Source organism: Macrobrachium nipponense, chromosome 19 (genome assembly GCF_015104395.2).
Source record: "Macrobrachium nipponense isolate FS-2020 chromosome 19, ASM1510439v2, whole genome shotgun sequence".
NCBI lineage: Eukaryota > Metazoa > Arthropoda > Malacostraca > Decapoda > Palaemonidae > Macrobrachium > Macrobrachium nipponense.
Window position 1 is genome coordinate 54025298 of NC_061088.1, and position 22584 is coordinate 54047881.

The window sequence follows — 22584 nt, forward strand, 5'->3', positions numbered from 1 at the left end:
CAAAATTAAATATTTTGTCTGCATAAGGTACATATTGTGTATAGTAAATAGTGCATAAATCATTTAACACACTTGACGGAGATCCGAGAAAACACGTTTTAAAGGGAACGGGGTTTCCCATTACATTGTTTGGATTGCGCCATTGTTTACATAAGAATCATCGCATAGTAATGGCGCCAGGCAGTGCACGTCACAAACTGGTTTGGCTAATATACGCTGTCCACTCTCTCCTCTCTATATCTATACGAACATCCTCAGAGAATTTACCCCCTTTTTTTCCATATTAGCCAGTCGGTCTAGTGACATGGAATTTACCATTGTTGAGACACTAGAGGTATACCATCAGAGAGAGAGAGAGAGAAAAAAAACCCATCACACTTTAACAGTGGATGGTCAGTTGAATTGCTTTGCTTTTATTTTTACAATGTATGTTTACGTAACTATCTTTGTTATTGTCTTGTATTCATGTTTTAAATATTGCCTATATAGTTTGAGAAGTTTTGTTAAATTTTTAATGCGCACTACTGAGTTTTGATGTATTTTATTAGAATTGTATCAATTGTGTTTTAAAGATGTTTATTTTAGAATAGCCTATTGACGGAATATGTTGCTGCCTGGAAATTAGTTCTGTGAAAATATTTTTACTAAAGTGTTGGCTACTTATTACACACACACATATATGTATATATTTATTTGTATGTACGCAATTCGATCTCGCCATCACTTGTGTCCAGTTTTGGTTGGCGGTTTAAAGTGAGTTTCCTTGTATAGTTGAACAATGATAACAGCTGATTAAAACGTTTCTCTTCCTTGCCGCTGAAAGAAAAGCTGTCAGACAAAAACGATGACGTCATTGTTTGAGATTTCCGAAACTATTAATGATGTTTGTATTATTGCGATCATGAAATCTTCAGCGACATTTTTAGATGGATAGACACACACACACACATCTACATATATATCTATATATTATATATTATTATATATATATATATATATATATATATATATATATATACCTATATATATATATATATATCTTCAATGCCTTCGCAATATTTTGGCGGCAGTACGCTACAAATCCCAATAGTGAATAAAAAAAAAAAAAGTTAATATTTACATATTGCCTCTGTAGCGTCAGATAAATAGGAATTTTGAGGATGTTAAGAAAACGAAAAGAAAGGAAATTGATAAAAGGCGAAAATTAGAGTGACTGTCAGCCTCTGACAACGAATGGGAAGGAGAGTTTAGGCTAAATAAATAAATAGCCGTGACCAAAAAGCGAACAGCGCCTCGAAATCAAAATTGGGAGTTTGGTGATTGGATTATCCTAAGAGGCCCCTTTGAAATGCTTTCTGATCGTCAGCTGAGATTCATTGCAAAGGTTGTCGCCCACTTTTGCAAATTGGGTGTAATCAGTTGTAGTCACAAGCCGAACCTGTGTGAGAAATCATGTTGTTAATGATATCCATCGTCTTGATTAATAGATTGTGAATAATTGTCGCTTCATCTAACCCCCTACGGCCCATATGTATGTCCTGACACACTATTGTGGTATTGCTGATCTTGATCATGGCGTTGTTTGCACCTTCACCCACTATGCTCATTTATATGCCATTTTCAAAATACTAACATTTCCGCAAGTGGAGAGAAATGCTGCGTCAAGCCACGTGTCCGCAACGGTGATCAGAAAGAAAGTATCAGGAAAAAAAGTAACGGTAATAAAGTAACAACTTTTACTAGGAAAAAATGACCTCAGAGAAAAAGTAATAGTTCTTGTATTTAGGAAAAAAGTAACATCTGCCACATTTACATACTCATACCATAAAAAAACTAAAAAAACATGCAGATTTGGAACTTTTGACCTATGTCAAGAAAATATATTTATTTTAATGAATTCGTGTCATATATATAATACATATTAATATACTAATATAGTATACTATACAATATATAATAAGTTATATATATATTAATTAGTATATATATAATATTAATATATGATATTAAATATATTAATAATGTATAATAATATAGGTATGTAATAAATCATAAATATATAATACGTATATGTATAATATATAAATTATAAATATATATATATATATGATATAATATATTACTTATATAATTATTAATAAACTAACTATATATATTATAATAATTATATATTATGTATATATATATTACTAGATATATATGTATAATATCATCTATATGTATATATATCTCTAAATATAACTATATATATATATGATTATATATATATATATATTCTATATATAATATATATATATATGTATATATATATATATATATATATCATATACTATATATATAATCTATGTATATATAAATAATATATTTATATATGAATTATCATATCATATATATATTTTAAAATATATATATAATATGGTAATATATATATATCTATATATATATATATAGATCTATCTATATATACTATTATTAATATAAATCATATATATCCATATATATATATAGTACTATATATATATATATATATATCTATCTCTATATATATATATCTATATATATTAATGTCCAATACCTTCTAAAATTCTGAGATGGCCTTTTTTCCTTCAACGCTGTCATTGCAAAGACATTGTAGTCGCTTCGAAGTTGCTCAGAACCGCCTGTACCCGAAGGTTAAATCCTAACTCCGAGCTACGGTCGACGATAACATCAAACAACCCCGAATACACTGCTCTTGGCTTCTTCTGTAGCAGAGCATAGACACATGGAACATAACTATAAATGAATGAAACTCTTGAGCACATAAACCTGAGTGAACTGTGGTTGTGCCATCTTGAAGTTACCATCCATGTTTGCAGCTGCTGGAGAAATTAGGTCCTCTGTTGCAAAGGCAATGATACCAGAGTTTGCTTCTGGCCCGTTGTCATAAAGGAGGAATTGCTGAGGGTTGGGTCCTAGTGTTGCCTTCCACTCAAATGGCAATATGAAGTCGTATAGGTTTTCAGGGATTGCTGGTGGGACCCGTTGAAACCGGAGGGATCGCTTGGTGTTCTCTTCACATGGAAACCGCTTCTGAATATCATGGTCTTGACTGGCAACTGCTTGGGCAAAGATTTGGGATGGTTTGTCCAGGGAGGCGGCTGCTTGCTGCTTCATCATGTTACGACACATAACATAGGTCACTCTGGTTTGGTAAGAAGTGTGGTTGTGAGGTAGCCCTGCCTATGGATTATCCAACTGGTGTGTAGTGCCTAGACTTTGTCTACAATTTCTGCTCCCTTTCTCTGAACATTTCCACCAGTTTTTTTTCTTTTCGGGTGCACGAACGTGTATACATATATCCTTCAAAACAAATATTGGTGACACCCTTATTACTCTTTATGAACTCCATGCTGCTACTGGCTATGTACGCAGCTACTCATATGAGGTAGGTTCGCATTCTGTTCCGTAAAACTCTGAAACAGTGAGCATATTATTTTTAAGCAAAACTCCGAATCAGCAATTCATTTGGATAATAGTGCAGTTACCTACAGTAAAGCGGAAATCCTTGTTGAGACTTGACAAGGGTTATAGGTAAATAGGCAGTACCGAGTGATTGGCTGGAGTTATCACTCAGTCGATAACTACAAAATCACTTTTCTAGATTCCAATTAAGGGTGGAATCTCCTCTCTGCTTCCTTCAGTGAGATTTATATATTTTCGTACTTTGGATTTTGTGAATATTTTCAACCTTAATTTTGTTTGCGTTTGAAGTAATGCACAAATTATTATTAAACGTGATGTGAAAACCCGGTGATATTTTTCTTGTTACTTGTTGTGTTTTTGGTTGCTTTCTTTCCTTTGCGTTTTTTCTTGTTACTTTTTCTCCTGATACTTTCTATCCTAGATTCGAAATACAAGCTTGTGCTACGCGTCAAAAGTTAGGCGTCAAATGTGGGCGTGAAGTTTCATGCTCAAGTTGCTTTAATATTAGTCAGTATAATTGCAGTGTACAGATATAACCAGTCAAAGCATTCATTGAATTATTGAATAGGCGAACATTAAAATATTTCATATTTAGCAATACTATATTTTACGGCACCGGTAAATTGCAGTGTCTATGTAACCATCAATACTTATTTGATGTCTGGAAAGGAACACGAAAAAATAGGATTTGCAACGGTATATCAGCAATGCGTATCCGAGGGCGAAATGGCTTCTCAGTGGGAATGTCGAGGAACGCCTGTGAATGACGCACCTTGCAGGCTAAAGTTTAGGCGGACGCTCTGTGACCAGCATTGGTTAGCAGTTGAGATAGTTGAATTAAGAAGCTCAGAAATGGCGCGCAGTCATGCAAAGCTGAGCCCTTTTCCATTCCTTCTCAGGACCGTCATAATTTACAGAATCAGTATTCCTTTGCTGTCACTTGCGCTAGGTGAAGCTAGGAAGGGAGTCCATTATACGCAGCTGCCAACATAGGTTCATGGTAGTCGTCATCATTCAATGCTGCAGTAATGAGAATGATTGACGATCATCACTGTTATCTGCCCCTAACCGCCCGATTGTTGGATACGCACGTCTAATAAATGCGTTCATGTCTTGCTAATCGCAGCCATTTTACGATATTATCTCCGTCGTCTTGCCACTGCGGCATTTGCTGGTTATTGTCTTAGTTTTAGGTACCACTCGAGAGAGCATGGTCACTATGACTGCCAAGATTAGGTTGGGACTCTCGGCTTCTCCCAAGCTACGTGAGCCTATGTTGCCTTGGGTTCTTTATAAATACCTATTGATTCAGTTAGATCACCGAACCTAATTCTTAACTCTCACCGGGCTGGCCCGAAGAGTTTGCTCTTATATTAAATTAATCATATAGAATCATGTCTGTGTAATGAAATGCAATGCATGTCCTGTATGCAACGAAGACAGTCAAGACTTACCGCCGACTGCTACGGGGCTGGTCTGCATTTCCTCCCTTTAGTCTAGAATTCCCCTTACTGAGGGTCACAATGAAATAAGAAAGACGAGCAATTTAAAGATACTTTATTGATTTAAAAACGTATCTTCCCTGTAGTTAAACTGTGAATTTTGAAAATAGGTTAATCACTATGTCTAAATAAAAGATTTTCTTTGACATCACATCTGCACTTATCTCACTGCAAGAAGTTCATAACTATATCTAAAATTTCTACAAGTCCTTCTTGGCTCTACAACTGTACTTATATTACAAACTCAAGACCCGTATGACGTCGTCAGTTGTTTCGAGGTAGAGGTTAAGTTGAAAAACATGCAGTCAAGAAAGACACTTAAAAATACTTATCATTCTGTACATTTTGAGATTATAATTCTGCTGATGAAAATGATGCATTTGGAGTGGTGTCATAGGTAGCTTGTCTTACAAGAAAAAAGAATGTTTAAGGTGTTTTATAGACTAAGATGTAATAGAATCAACAGTGATATGTAGTTATCAGAAATTATCAGATGTGATTGATTGCAGACCAGAAGAGGTGCCTGGAAATATTTTATCCATGAGAAATATCTTACAGGATTCGAAATGTTACTTAGATGACTATGCATGAGTTCTTCTGCAAAATGTGTACTAAAAATAAAAGAGGTTAATGCTATTTGGCCTTGAGTTTGTAAAATAAGTTCAGTTGTATATTCAAGAAGGACTTGTTTTTAGATATAGCTGTGAACTTCTTGTATTTTGGTAAGTGTAAGTGCAGTTGTATTGTCAAAGAAAAACTTGTATTCAAAATTCACAGTTTAACTACGACGTAGATACGTTTTTGAAATCAATAAAGTATTTTTAAATTGCTCCTCTTTCTAAGCTCGTTTTGATATTCAGAAGGGGGAATTCTAGACTGAAGGGAGGAAATGCAGAGAAGTCCCAAAAGTTCCTACCTGCAACACCCCCCCCCCCCCCCCCCCCCCCCCCCACCCCCCCCGCCGGGGAATTGGGAAGGGGGGAAAAAAACGGGCTGTGACGCCGGACTTTGGGGCGGAACGTTGTCACTAAGGAAAAAATTGACGGGATGGGACTTGCCGTCTCGACCTCTGATATCGATGTTATTTTTGACCGTACGATTACCCTGTCCATAATATTATTGTTATACAGATTACTATATACATATTTGTCTACATTGTTGTCAACGGAAATGTTCGCAGTTGACATTTCCATATCTTTGGGGCTCTTCCGGAGTGCTGTGGGATTTCAGTGAAATCTTTTGATGCATAATGTTTATGAACAAAGAGACTCGTGATTAGTGGACATTCTACAGCAAATTTGTTAAGGGTAATGACTGATGTTCTCACGCGGCTCGATTTTAGGGACTAAATGAACTCTAAACTTTCATCGCTTCTTGATGATTAGTTCAAACACGGAAAAAGTCGTGTCGTTTTTGTCTTCTCAAAACCAAGACGAAAGGCAGGAGAGCAGACTCGTAAAAAATAAGGCGAAATAGAAATGAGCATTTCGTAGCTTATGCTGTATTTTTCATAAATGATTTGCTGCCTAGTTGGAATGACAGCGAATATTAAAAGATTGCATTACCAATGACACGAGTACTCACTGACGAAAATATATTTATTATTGTGTTCGATAAATAATCGAACGGTCAGAATTTAAAATCGGCTCACATACATAACCCGAGCAGAATCTCCATAGCCCTAGGTGTGTGCGTGTAGGTCCATTTTATACCTATTTTAGATTTTATTTGTTTCTATTTTGCCTTTTCCGAATTTTCATTGATTTTATGTTTTTCTAATCATTACTTAGTGCTACTCTGGCTTGTCCACGCCTCACCTACTCCGAGCTGTTATTAATAAAGACCTCACGGTGACTGTCAGGATTAATAGAGTACTTAATGCCTGTCCGCACTTGCAAACAGCTTGCATTTCCTGTCCAGAGTCCAGACCTCAGTTGTCGTCAGGATGCTTGTCGGCGCAGTAGCCTCTGTATTCTACTTGGCTATTCTAATGCAGTCGAGGAGGGATAGTAAGAGAAAGAAAGGGATGGGCAAGGAAGCCTCTAGATTCTCTAGAAAAAGGAGCGTGTCATGCTGACTTGCCTCTAGCGGAATTGAAAATAGATACAAACATATATAAATATGTGCATGTATATGTAAATAGCCACATGTAAGGTGAAAAAATTAAAGACCAGGTACCAAGCGCTTTCGTGTATTGCGTACACTTCTTCGGGGTACAAAACCAAATGTTTTCCATTCTGGATGGGAAACAAATATGCAATAAAAAGTTTTCTAGTGTGTCCGACAGGCTTTCAGCACTAGCACCTGGAAGTAGGTGACGCCGTGTTTAGTACTATAGTAGATTCACGTCACCTATGCATCTGGTGTCTAGGCCCGTTCCTTACGACGCTCCTAATTGGCTGTTGATAAGCCAATCACAGGGCTGGAAACTTTCAGTCTCTCTCGAGAGTTCACGTAGGTAGGACGTATGTTCCACCACTCCTGAGGGATACGTCTTTCAAAAGCATCCCTCATGAGAGGGGAAAAATACATCCTGTCTACATGAACTCTCGAGAGAGACAGAGTTTCCAACTGTGTGATTGGCTTATCAACAGCCAATCTGGAGCGTCGCAAGGGACTGGCCTAGACATCAAATGCACGGTTGATGTGAATCTACTACAGCACCTGGGAGTAGGTGACGCCATGTTTAGTACTAGCACCTGGGAGTAGGTGACACGTAGATAACAAGCCAAAGGAAGCACCCATTACACTCAAAAGAGTAAGTTCACATTAGCTCTAATCATCATAACATTCTTTTTAAACAGCTTTATATAACAGGGACTAATTTTTCGTTTTCAATTTTAGATGCCAATAATTTTTTCAATTTGAATAAGCTAATATTGTAGTTTTTACGTTTTCCAAACTAAGGATTTGTTGATAAAAGCAGAGTAAAAGAAATTCCGCTATTTATCTAAATAACATATTTTGGTTATTTAACTCTCTAAAATAATAGAATTCAAATTCACTTGACGAACGTCGCTATAATTGTTATGCATGGGATCAAGGACGAAATTTTGACGGGCGATTTAAAAGTGAATGATAGTTATCAATTTTATTTTCATGAACAGAAATCGAGAGATGACAGAACATCCAAAGAATTGGATAGATAGCTTTAACGTTTGCATAATTGTCAGGGAATTTAGTAGTGGATCTGATTTTGCTTGTAATATGAAATTCGAGAAACCCGTTAGCTCAGCTTAAATAATCCATTTGTTTGACCTTAGGCTGGGTAGCTACTTCACGACCAATATTGTAATTTTGTCCTGTCGAGTGTGTTTTCTTTGTCAAGTCGTAGAGTGTTCTGAGGGCGCAATTGTTGGGTGAATCGTCATGGGAAGCTTTCGTCTTAGAGTGGTCGGTATGGTGTTGGCGTACCACCTCGGTGGCCGCAAGTTCAATTCTCGGGCATTCCACTGAGGTGTGAAAGATGTGTATTTCTGGTGATAGAAGTTCACTTTCGATGTGGTTCATAAGTCACGTACAACCGTTGGTCCCGTTGCTGAATAACCACTGGTTCCATGCAATGTAAAAACACCATACAAATAAACAAACTTTTCCTTTTCTGTACCTTGTGTACTACATATAGATATAGTACATCTTCAAACTATCGAATGTTTTTCATTTTTCCAGTTAACGCGGCAGTTCTGGACGGCTTCCTTTTCCCATCGGTGCAAAATCGCTACCAGCGTCGTCTCGTTGGCCTCCTTATTTTGAGATCATCGACAGTTATCTGTTTATGTGAGTATTCAGTTATCTCAGTTACCATTGATTTGTCGTTAATTCCACTATATCTCTCTTTCAGTCTTGTAGAATCGATTTTCTCATTTTTCTAATTTGGACTGTGGTCTATGTGGAAAGTTTCTGGTAAATTGCCGCTAATTTTGATTTATTTATGATAATTATGAAACACGATTAACAGCGGAAATAAAATAACAAGCACCTCTCTAAAGGACATCTGCTTAAGCCGCCATGTGATGTTTTGCATAGGCTGATTTAGGGGATTTGTCCAGGGCGTCAAGGACTAATATTTACTGGGGATCATCATCTTTACGGTATATTTGCATTCTTTTGTTTATCTTTTGCCGGTTAATCCCCAGCGGGTCTTATACTAAACACGCCACAAAGGTGGATACATACCAGGTTAAATTAACCCTCGGGGTCACTATTTAGGAAAGATCCCTTTTTTCTAAATTCTCACATCTTAGATTGCAATGATGACAGAGTCATTCGATGAGGGGTGTTGAATTTTCAGTTGAGGAGACTGGGTGTGTTCGGAAGATTTTAGGCCAGTCTGAAATAATTGAGTTTATTTATGTTGTCTGTAAAATAGGACTGCCAGACAAATAGCAAATTCTGTTGTTGAGTTGTGCTGGGTTTGTTTGCTTACTCATGGGGTCACTTGGGACAAGGAGAGATAGACAGAGTTCATACTTTCTTTTTTATTTACATACCCTCACTTATATACACAATATATATAAACACACATATATATGCATATATATTTCCTCTGTCTTCAACTTTGCCCATTTCTATATGAGGTCGCCGTTTCCTATTAGCCCTCTCCCCCTTCCTCTGTCTGTCCGATGCGTCCTGACTTCTTAAACCTTTCTCCTGCAAGTCATTTGCTATTTCATCCTTTCATCTGAACTTTGGCTTTCCTCTTCTCCTTCCTTCCACCTCCATGCCCATATATATATATATATATATAATATATATATATATATATATATATATATATATATTCTGTGTGTGTGTGTGTGTGTGTGTGTGTGTGTGTGTGTGTGCGAGTGTGTAATTAAAAAGGAAAAGTAAGAATTCTGTCTGTCTCTCCTTGGCCCAAGTGGCCCCGTGAGTAAGTACACAAACCCAACATAACTCGACAACAGAATTTGCCGTTTGTCTGGCAGTGCCATTGTACAAAAAGCAAATAATTATGGATATATATATATATATATATATATATATATATATATATATATATATCGTGTATATATATGTACGAGTGTGTAAATAAAAAGAAAAAGTATGAATTCTGTCTGTCTCTCCTTGCCCCTTGTTACAGAGTCATCAGACAAATTATATCTGAAAAGATCCCGCAGCAGTAATACCAGCTGGTAAAAATGAGGAAAATGTGTCGTGGCATTCTGCACTCACTGACCTTAACCGCTAAATTTGTCAGCAGCAGTCTTGATGCGAATATTCAAGAAGTGAGGAGTACTATAGATGTTTTAATTGAGGTGAATCGTATCTTAGAGAATTGTCTACGATTGCAAAGTTTCATTGAAATATCTCAGCAAAAATCGGAGCATCCAGTTTGTCAAGTGGATTTAGAGCATACATACCGATAGTCAAAGATAGAATGCCATGAATACCTGCCAGTTTTCAATGATACGCGTATACATCCATCTGCTCTTAAAAATCTATGTGTATAAAGAATTTATAACCGAGTCTTATTGAGAACTGGCAATGGGATACTAACTTCAAAAGCAAGCATCAGGGTTCTTGCCTTGTTTGGACATTTTTGTTCTTATGTAACTGGCTTTTAGCCAATCAAACTTCAGAAGGGGTCAAAATGTGTTGACAGATTGCAATCATAGTGAAGTACAGGATGAAATTAGACTATATGGGAGAACAAATGGCGAGCTGTACCAAGAATGCGTGATTCAGTCCTGAAAGTGTCAGAGATTATTGGTACCAAAGTCTATTACTCAATAGAAACATCCAGTGTAGATTACCACGGATAGATGAAAGAGAAGCTTGACCAAAACAGTAGGCTTGGAATGAAAAAAAAATTTTTTTTGTTGCCATCAGGAGTGAGGCGAGACAGTAAATGTTCTTATTTATGGATTAAAAAGTGGAGTAACTTGGAAAACACAAGTCAGCAAAACTGGAAGAGATCCCAGATACTTTACCGAGTGCACCTAGTTTTTTGGTCAAGTGATGTTGATCATTTCTTTACGAGCTATGAAGTATGTACGATCATTTTTTGCCTTCAGGAAAACAAAATCGCACGTTCTAGTATGGAGCCGGATAAAGTTATTGCTCTCGTCTCTATGATTGTCATCGTGATTTGACACAGAAATGATGAGGAAAGAAGCTGGGCAACGTTTCATTAAGCGATATAAAACGAGAATTAACAACACTTGTTTTCAAAAGGAAAAAAAATAGAAAATAGTATTGTAATGAGAACTACCCCGTTTTTTTCTCGAATCTGAAGCGTGCTACCCATGATATGGAGTGGTCTCGTTCCAGGGGCGTGAACGTATAGAAGTACCTCTTGAATATTGTCATCGAGGAATAAACTTTGAGAAGAGATGTATTTTCTTCCTTGATAAGGAACCCTAGACTGAGGCACTGCCCTTACCACCATAGAAAAGAAATTTCTGGCAGGCATTTGAATTCTGTAAAAAGATTCAAATTAATATTTTTATGCATGCAATGCCATTACTGCTTGTTTAAATAAACGTCTAGAATAAAAACTTGTTCGATAGTAAAGACAGCATATGAGCTTTCTGTCTCTGAATGAGTAACGTAAGTAGATGTTTCAATTTTCGTATTGACTTTGCACCAATCAGTTCAGTCTGATTCGTTGAAAGAAATTTGCTATATTGATTGTCTTAATTCAACCTGAAAAAACTTCTCTGTGCATCAGAGAACGTTTGAAACTGGGACCTCAGGTGTCCCAGAGACACTCGGTCCAGACCCACCTTCTAAATCCGTGGCTCCATCTTGTCCCAAAACTTTTCATTCCCAACTAATTCATCTTAACTGCTATGTCGGCACAGGTTAACAGTGAGGTCGATGAAACTATATTTTCCTCGAACGTCATCAAGTTTTGTTTGCTCCAACCCCAGAGCAGAGCCACTGCAGAACTTGAAGTCAGCGCGAGAGAAATGTCAGGGAGTGGTCGAGAGGGTCATTCGTAGCTTTCCACCGTGAGTGGCAAGGATGGCATTCGAAGGAGGATGCTGATGATAAATAGAAAGAAGCGAGAGAAGAGCAAACCGAGCCTGACGCAACGACGTTCGAAGTAGGGTAGATGATGAGAGGTTGGGTGAAACACTGGCAACAGAAGAGCATCGGTCAAAACAATGGAGATGAGGTCGTCAGATAGGAAGGAGGCCAGAAACGACGACGCACGAGTGAGTGAAGTCATGGGTGATGGGATCTGTTACCGCGTCTCATGCAAGGCTCGTCGTGATCCTTGAAATGCCAAGAGCAAGGACGCTGGGATTCCCGAAGGTTTTCGAGGAAGAGAAGTCGAACATAAATAAGGTAGGGAAGAAGGGAGATGACAGAAACGATGATATTCTAATCGCGGGGGCAAACAGCCAACGTTACGGGCAAATTAATGAATGGAAAAGTAGTCATGTGTCAATTGTAATTCACTTTGGTGGGAAGCTATTCCCGAGGTATAGTAAATTGACTACTAATTAAACGATGTTTTTGATTTAATATTTGTTAATACATATAAAATTTTACAGTACATATACATATATATATATAGATTAATTATATTATATATATATAATATTTATTATAATAATTATATATATATATATGACTCTCCTGCTGTGTCTGAATGCGCACTGGGATCCTAGAGGCTTCTGGGAATTACGAATGGTATCCCCCTCTCCTTCCCCCTCCCCTCCCCTCCCCCATCACTTCCCCACATTTCTCCCTCCCTCTCCCTCCCCTTCTTTCTCTCTCCCTTCCCCTCCCCTCCCCTAAACTCGTTCCGCTCCCTTTCCCCACCCCTCCCTTCCTACTCCCCTTCCCTTTCACTCTTTCCTCTCCCTTTCCCCTCACCCTCCTACCCCCCTTTTTCCCCTCCCTACTCTCTCTCCTCCTCTTCTCTCTACTCTCTTCCCTTCCCTTACTCTTTCCTCTTCCCATAATCCTTCTACTCCCCCTTCCCTCCTTTCTCCTCCTTCCCCAAGAATGTTAAGATAATTGATAGGCTTTTAAATTGTTCCATGATAATACATCAGTAGTAATGCAACAGAAACCGCTACTCCTGCCAGAGCAGCAGTTACTTCTATTGTTACTAGAGAACTTCTACCTCTACTAGAAATACCATTTCGCCGAAGGCAAAATGAAATGCGTCGCCAACGCGTTTACAAAGGAAAATACCTCCCCAGGTCGGCGTTGATCCCAAAACCTGCTCTCGGACAGAAATCCCCAATTACATCCTGCAACTTGGGGATTTACCATGAAAGACTTTTTTTTTTTTTTTTTTTTGGTTGGGTGGGAGGTGGGGAACTGCATTCAATTCACTTGAGAAACTGCCTCAGTTCAGTGTGGATAAAAATAGAATACTTGATTACTGACAATCACGGGATACTTTGGAGCTCCATCTTTACTCGGAGTAGAATTTGGGTATTTGAATAGATATTGAGTGAAGTCCTTACACTGTGGACTCTGATGCCCTGAAATCTTGCATTGCACAGTAAGTCTTAATCGAGAATGCTGGGAAGCTGTAAATACAAGTTTCCGTTCTCAAGATGAAACTCAAGTGTCAGAGAAAGAGAGAGAGAGAGAGAGAGAGAGAGAGAGAGAGAGATTTTAATACAAAGAACTCTGAAAGTCACCTTGAAAAGTTACATTATCTGAAAAAAAGTTGGAGACGAGTCCATTTTACGCCTGACTTTCATGTACGAATCACGTTGAATAGTGTAAGCTTGTATGTACACACACACACACACATATATATATATATATACACAAATACACACACACACACATATATATATATACATATATATATATATATATATATATATATTTATGTATATGTATATATAAATGTTTGTGTGTATGTATGAATGTAAAAATCTCCAACCCCGAACACTCCAGCATGAGAAGTCATATGAAATGTAAAACTCCCATTGAAAACCGATTTCTGCGTAATTGGACAAACTTGAAGCCATGTGGATCTAACAGTACTCGAGTCGTTGATGAATAAACAGCTTTTGCTCCGCAATCGAACACTCAGACTTTGGCTGTTCCTTTATACCTGTCGTAATGATAATGCTTTTCTGGTTTTGTTTTCTTTTTGAAACCTCATTTTCTGTATTTGTGTCGTACTGACAGGTTGGCTCCATACCATTCATCATTGTTTATTTATTCATTTTCTTGATATGCTTTAAAAATTTCAGTTTTAAATGTCTTAAAATATATAAGTATTTTTATTTGTCTTTCATACTTTCATATGTTCTATTTGTTTTGCTTAATTTCTCAGTAGCTTGCCTGCTCCTCTCCTCTGCGTTCGTCGTGTAAAAATTTTCCTTTTGACGTCGATTGTCGTTTTTTATGTTCTGACTTTGCCTTTGGGTATTTCCTGTGTTTTATCGTCAATGTTTTTTTTTTTTGTATTTTAATTATGGAAGGCCTGATGGTGTAATAATTGATTATGAAACGTTGTGGATAAACATGTTTGTATATATATATATATATATATATATATATATATATATATATATATATATATATATATATATATATATATATATATATATATATATATATATATATATATATATATATACATATACACGTTTTTACCGAGGAAAATGCTAATTTCTGGGCATCTTGGGGCTCAGAAAGGTAATTACATACCAGATGAAATCCTGAGATCTGACTGCTATTTGAACAGGAAAAATGCAGAACAACGAGCGGTTTTATTGAGCTGAGGACTCTACTCATCAAGTAATTGTTGTAGATAAACAGTTTATGATAACTATAAATTACACATATTTACATTAAAAGCCACCAGAATATTAGAATAGTAAATTACATCTATTTACATTAAAAACCATCAGAATATTAGAACGGCAATCTTAACAGGTAGCAAATCCTGTTTTATAATCAAATAACGATTATCCTTGAGAATGTTCACTGCAGAATTAATGGTGTTGCAGGACCACGGCACACACACAGCACAACCAAGGGCGAAATCCACAGCTAATGTTCCCTCTGTTATGAATTAAGGCTAGAAAAGGCACAGTGTATCAAGTATAGGACAAGGCAGCTCACTGAAGGTGCCAAAGGAAATCTGGACATATGACCTCCAAACAAGCTAAGCACTTATTATTTAAAGTTAACGTTAACACTGTACTGGCAAGGCAAGACTGATTTGTAACGCTGCCACTTGAAACAAAAGTCGGAAGTTTGAGAGAAAAATATGGATTACGTGACTGTTAAGAACATTTGTATTCAGCACACATTATCTTGTAGGAGAGATGGCTTCAGTCTAGAATAAGATTGGAGGAGGACTTAAGGGGCTCACTAAGTAGACTTTGGTTCAACAAGAGAACCACAAGGTGAGGGGAAATGGTGCTCTGATGGAGATGTTCCTCGCCTGCATCCAGGGATGTCTCTCCTTGTTGGTTTCTCGCGTCAGACCCTTGAAGCCCTCGTTTCCTAATTGCTTCCCATTTTCTGTAGATGAGCGCTCTTTGTGATTCGCAGTCACCTCATGGTCATCAAAAGGCCACGTGATTTAATTGTCCCGCGCTTTCTCTTCCTTCATCCCAAACGCTGGCTACCTTCCAAGGCCAAGGTTAATCTCCAATGGCTGGTGTCTCTGAAACAAACATTCTCAGAGCAATCACAGGTCAGAGAGAGAGAGAGAGAGAGAGAGAGAAAAGAGAGAGCGCAATTAAAGGATTTAGGAAGAAGCCAAGTTTCCATACCCCTCCTAGTCAGTCAATGCCAAGTGAGAGCGCATGTTATTGATTTTCTTTATAAATTCTGTAAAGGTTTTGAAAGGGAGCTGCTTGTAAGGATACAACAGATATATATATATATATATATATATATATATATATATATATATATATATATATATATATATATATATATATATATATATATATATATATATATATATATATATATATACATATATATATATATATACATATATATATATATATATATATATATATATATATATATATATATATATATATATATATATATAATTTTTTTCTTCATAAATCTAGACTCTTGCTTAGGCAACGATAAAACGCATCTGAGTTATTCAAAAAGAAGGTCTTATGAGTCTAGTTTATGAACAGTATTTACGGCTTAGGGTCGAGATTAGATTTCAAGGGAAGATGTAATGAAAACTCTAAAGATCAAATTTAAAGAGGGTATATTTACACGTTTATTACTCGATGTCCTAGGGCTCTCAAGGTCCAACTTATCACTGAGAAAACAGTTGCTTGTAGCATCGAGTTCATGCGGCCGGATTAACGACACCTGCTGAGAACTTGGACCGCGAATATGGATGTGTGCCTAAAGTGTAGGATAAAGAAGAGCCACCGTTCACAACAGGGATGAAGGTGATAGGATACCTGAAACTACTACAAAGGACTGATCAAATGTGGCGATGCTTAATATAGATTTTACGTTATCAGAAATCTCTCAAAGAGCAAGAAATTACTGAATTACTTCACGGGAAGTTATGGTATTGAATGGGAGGGTGTGAAACACACACCAACTCACGTTATCTCCCTTAGTAGATTCTTCTAGTTACTGCTAATACTGGGAGGTCATTCAAGCAATGAGCTCTCTCTATTGAGGAGTGAGAGATGTGTATTTCTGGTGATAGAAGTTCACTCTCGACGTGGTTCGGAAGTCCGTAAAGCCGTTGGTCCCGTTGCTGAATAACCACTGGTTCCATGCAACGTATAAACACCATACAAAAAAACAAAAAAACAAAAAACTAGTAAATCTCATTCAGGGGAACCGGAGCTCTTAGAATAGATTAGTTTCATAGAACGGGAGCTCGGCTGTGGGGGGTAAGGGGTAGCTATGAACGTTCGCACAACTACAGAGATGGGGAAAAAAAATTTAGTACAAGAGAAAAAAGTGACTGCCAACGACCCCCGTACTTTACTGTCTTTTGGTCACTGGTTTCTGCTTCATAGGACGCCGGTGAAGGAAGGGAAATTCACTCCAATACTGTCAAGATAGGGTCCAGAATGTAGCCATGTGAAACACAAGGGGAAGGGGACAAGGGGGCGTCCCCGCAGATATGAGGAGCTCTGAACTGGGTTAGGTCTGGGGCGCGTCTGAGAGCGAGTTTCTCTCAGTGACCTATTTTATTAGCTTTGTACGTTTGTATGCCCTTCGGTGGCTTCTTTATTCATTCTCGTCTTTTGGAAGCTGACGCCGACGTTTCAAGTTAGTTCTGAGAGACAGGGCAGCGGCAGTACAGGCAACGCGAGAGAAGCGCAGATCAAAGAGAGAGAGAAAGAGGTTTCTTGCGATTGTTCGTTTTCAAAGTTTACGTTACAGAGTGGCAAAAATGGGAAAATATATCTATATTATATATATATGATGTCACATACACTAACACTATATTTTCATAAATATTAAGTCACAAATATCGTTTAATGGCCAATTTACTTTACTTCAGGAATAGCTCCCACCAAAGGGAATTATAAATAATAAATGCTTCGTCACCAGTGGGATTCGGACCGCTGCCTGCTCTAGAAACAACGATACACACTGACTTTTGACCGCTTATACAGACAAAGCTATTCCTACTCACAAGCATCATGCTACAAATATCACTCTGTCGAATTCGCTATATCTTGGGAATGTCTAGCACCCATAGGCAGTAGTAATTGATCAGTCGAACATCTGTCATTGTATCTAAGGTACTTTGGATATATTGTTAGAGTATATTTGAAGGACCTTGATCATATCTAAACCACAGGCCCAAGTTCGAATCATGGTCGGGGCAGATTCCCATATGTATTACAATTCTCTTTGGATGTCATTTATTCCCCAGATATGGTGAATTCTGTTTTGATTTATGTCTATGCCTTTATCTCTACATGTACGAGGTGTGTGTGTGAGTGTGTATGTATCTGCGTGTTAACAGAGAATGAGAGCGATTTTATGAACACTTGTTCAGGCATTGATGAGGCACCAGAATTCGAGAAGAAACCGCAAGGCTGAGATTTGGGAACCGTATTTGGGACTGACTGACCATTAATATGTATGAACTTGGGAAAGAAACACGTGCGTTCTGGAGTCTTTGACTGTTTTGTAAATATTTACTTTACTCTCCTTTTAAAGTGTCCGACGCTGAATTCATGAATGGTAATTGATTAATTGATTCTGAATTATCTGGCATCACAACTATCAGGGTCACTGACGCCGATCATGAACTATAAGCACTAATTAGTTAACAGAGGGTAAAAAGAAGGAAAATAAAGTTCATATTTATGAACATCAAATGTAAATCCATTGATATCAAGTTCAAATCGTACTTTCAAGTGTCATCTCAATTCAAGAACAAGTTCATCAATTAGGAGCGTAAGTTCATTGCCACCAACTTCGGTCGTAAATGACCAACGGTCGTTGTTAATAAAATCATGTCCTCAACGTTCTGCATTTTATCTGCGATTAAGTGGGAGAAGCTTTTTAAACTGAGGCACTGGGAAAATTTTTCCAACTCTCTCTCTCTCTTCTCTCTCTCTCTCGTAATAATTTATAAATAACATCCCCGACCATTACTCATCCCAGCGACGAAGTAAGACCGACGAAGATAAAAATCTGGCAGTTCATACGGCTCGGCTCGGATCACTGTTCGCATTCCGCTACTAAAAAGACCCAAACTGAACGCTGGTACATTCTGCATCTCATGCAGGTAAAAACCGGAACGTGAAAATTATCACGATCGCACACCTCGACCCACTCTCTCTCTATCTCGCTCTCTCTTTCTCTCTCTCTCTCTCTCTCTCTCATATATAATATATATATATATATATATATATATATATATATATATAATAATGAAAGATTGTAATGTTATGGATGAGTATAATGATGATAATGATATGTGTAGAGGAGACGCTTGGATAAATTTAATAGAAGTAATGGCAGTATCAATTGTCTGACTCGGTCCGTAAAGTCTGGGGAAGAAATTAAGAAAGACACCAGACAACTTAAGTTAATATTTGTGCCCGAGAGAAGGTCAGTGTTAGAAAAAACATCCTCCAGTGTTGTAACGAAAGATTTTCACGAAACCGTCGTGGTCTCCGTGAACACCTGTCAGCCTGCTGCCGTAGTAAAAGGCCTCTACTGACGAAACCTAACTCGCAATGCACCCGATGACAGCGCTATAGTGAGTGCAATGATGTGGTCTTCGAATCCACGTGTGCCACACCTGTATCAAGAGGAACCACGAGTGTCACGCGTAGAAAAAGGAAGGACGGACAGAGAGGATGAACCGAAGCCAGGCAGAATGGAAGAGCCATTAGAAATTGAAGATACAGCCACAGGAAGCTTTGCATTTTGTATAATGAGAGAGACTTTTGAAATTACACTCGAATGGTGACAGTTTGGGTTTTACTCATTACGGCAAAAGGTGGACTAGCCCCGTTTATTGGTTCTGAGCATCTTGGAAGCAAGGTGCACACACGTTATATATATATATATATATATATATATATATATATATATATATATATATATAATATATATATGCCAGACACGTTCATTGGTTCTGAGGATCTTGGAGGCAAGGTGCACACACATTTTATATATATATATATATATATATATATATATATATATATATATATATATATATCGCAGGCCTGTACCAAGGGGGCGTCGCCCAAATTTCTGGAAGTCCATATTTTCTGTGACTATCCTTTTCACTGAACTGTACTTACAAAGTAATGAATAACAATCTTTTTTGTTTTTTTTGCAAGTTTTTTATTTTTTTATTTTTATTTATTTATTTTTTTGTATTAAACGTTAACATCATTCTATACGATAATTTTAAAGCTGTGGCACGATAATCTGGTTTGAGAAATTTGAATAACATCTAATCGGGTAGAAGGGCATAGACAGCATACCCAATTTTTCTTCTTAATATAGCTAAACATTTTCAAGTATTCCATCTTGTATATACCTATATATGCAATGACATTTATAGAAGAAAAGGTCCAGTTTAAAAAAAAAAAAAAAATCCACCCCATAAAAACTCTGGGTACGGGCCTATGTTGTCACATGGTAGGGTTGCTGGGATAAATGAATTGAATAGCTCTAATTTAGACCTAGCCGGAAAGTGCAATATGAATGCGTTTGCCACTTACCAGCGAACAGAAAAGTGTTATCCTTAATGAAATTAAATTACAAGCAGCTACTAGAGGATGAGGTAAACTTAGAATGTCCACTAAAATACATATAATTTCACTAAAGGGGATTAGAAGATATTTACAGGACCTACAATAAAGAGCTCCGTGGCCTTCTCAGTTTCGGTAACCGGTAACAAAAACAATATGTAACAATGCAGTTTTATACACTAAGCAGAATTGTTAAATTCATAAGTGATGAAAGTTCAGGATGCTTGCAAAAGCAAAATGGTACAAAAGTAAAATGTACATTCTTCACACTGGGCTTCAGGAATGCTTGACCAGATATGGCACTGGTAAAGTCAGTTAAGTGGCACCGTTGATCTACTGGAAACACACACCCGGGACACTCATGAACAAATCTATAATGCAGGGATTGTTATAACACATGTGAGACTGATGAGTGAAATTGAAATGGGATAACACCAGATCGAAATACTAAGACTTCAAAAACATAAGGTTCTACATGTAGCAAATCACAGAATTATCAGTGTGATAGCAAATAATGTTACGTTAATTGGTGTTTCCACAAAATTACATTTACGAACATAATGGAGGCCACACAGCTAAAATCTCATAGGGAGATTGCAAAGGTTAAATGGAGGCCACACAGCTAAAATCTCATAGGGAGACTGCAAAGGTTAAGGGCTTGGAGAAACAGTAAAAAGTGAGAAACAAAGTCTGAGAATGTCATGAAGCCGACATACAACTTCCATTTATTTTACCTTAGTCCATGGATGAGACATGTGGAGAAACAGAGCCAGTCTGCGGCGTGTAGAATCTTCAGTGGAATTTGGTGTTGCAATAAGTCAAAACACAGAGAATGTGGTGAGAGAAGATGTGGTTCTGGTTACAAATTCATGGCACAGAGGATCATCAGCAATGGTGTACATGCCTACCTCCCACCAAGGTGCAGTATCGAAGGGCGTATTGGCACGGACTTCTCCTCAAGTCCTAAGGTACTGGCAGGTAACAGGTGCTAACGCTGACAGAGTAACAACCAGCAACATTCTACTGACGTCGGGGAAGCTTCATCTGGGCGACACACAAGTCCAGCAGCGGTTCCTCTCTCCTAGACTCAAACTCCTGCTACTACAACTACAAGTCCAGCAGCGGTTCCTCTCTCCTAGACTCAAACTCCTGCTACTACAACTCTGTTACTGACTAGTTTTGACAGAAGGTGCCAGCAGCTAAGGGCCTCTTTATATCGGATGAGGACAATGGCGTCATTGTCTTCTTGTGATAGCAGATGGCTTGTCCATTGTTTTAGGATCCCACTGGGATGCTTCAGTTTTGACAGGTCATCTGGAATGGAAACAAAGGCCAGAACCACTATATACAGGAAAGAAATATACTGGATAAGTCTCTTGACAGTCGAGAGTGACAATAGGGTAAATTAGCGGTGAAGCTACCTTAGGCCTCTTTCACACCATGTGGTTTGACACCGCACCGGCACCGCACCAATAAAAACCACGTGATGTGAAGAGGTGTATTGGACATGGAAGTCTACTGTCACCGCCGATGGTGCGGCCCGCTCCAGTCCAGTGGGGCACCGCACATGCAGTGCAGTGCTGCAGTGGTGAAATAATGCCACCATGTTGGTGTGAAGAGCTTCATTATATTTATCAGTCGAGACTACCACACTGCACGGTGTGAAAGAGGCTTTAGGATTACAAGGGTTAGCTCAGAGAGAAGCTAATTTCGAGAATGCAGGTGCAAGGGTTAAAGGCGAGGACAGGTAAGACTCTCCCTAACAGTGCCTGCTAATGACCCTGGCTATTCTTCAAAAAGGGGTGCAAAAATGTTAGTCTGCTTGGCTTCTGTGTTAAGTTGGATGCAACAGTCCTATAATGACTGTCTGGACAGTCCTTCCTATTATTCAGTTGGATGGGAAATCCTATAACCACTGTCTGGGCAGTTCTTTCTACATCAGGGACATGTCATTGACCTTTGGGGACTTCTTTGTAAAAGGGTCAACGGTATATAGTTTCCAAATAAAGTTTATGTTACTTTGTATCAAAAAGATAAACTGCTTTCCCAAAACTCTACATCTTCTCTAACTGCTATGTTATTTGAGGGGAGGCCAAGAGGGAAGAACTAGATGCCTGAAGGAGATATGTCTTATAAAGATTATGTGACAGAACTGCCTTATAAAGATTGTGTCAATCTTGGACACTTACATGTGCTCTAAGCACGTATAGCGTAAAGCATAGAAAGTTTTAGCTAAGAAAAGGGACCACTGAAAGGTAGTCTGGGACCGGTAACTTTTTAAGATACAAAGGAACTCAAGCCTTGAGTTCTCTGGTCACCATTTCCGTCATAGGCATCAATTTCTGACAAATGTAAAGACCTGACTCATCAGGTATCTTTGATCATACTATTCCATACAGGACTCTCAGTATTTGCAATATCTG

At 37.9% G+C, this 22584-nt stretch overlaps 1 long non-coding RNA gene across 4 annotated transcripts in view; it reads left to right on the forward strand.

The window, feature by feature from the left end:
- Positions 1-22584, forward strand: part of LOC135217055 (uncharacterized) — a 146095-nt gene that overhangs the window by 4215 nt on the left and 119296 nt on the right. For 3 of the 4 annotated variants that reach the window (XR_010315024.1, XR_010315028.1, XR_010315026.1), the window contains exon 2: positions 8637-8744. This is a non-coding gene — a long non-coding RNA (uncharacterized LOC135217055). Of the gene's footprint in view, positions 1-8636; positions 8745-10068; positions 11238-22584 lie in introns of those variants that run through there. The other variant, XR_010315027.1, reaches the window with a different exon arrangement.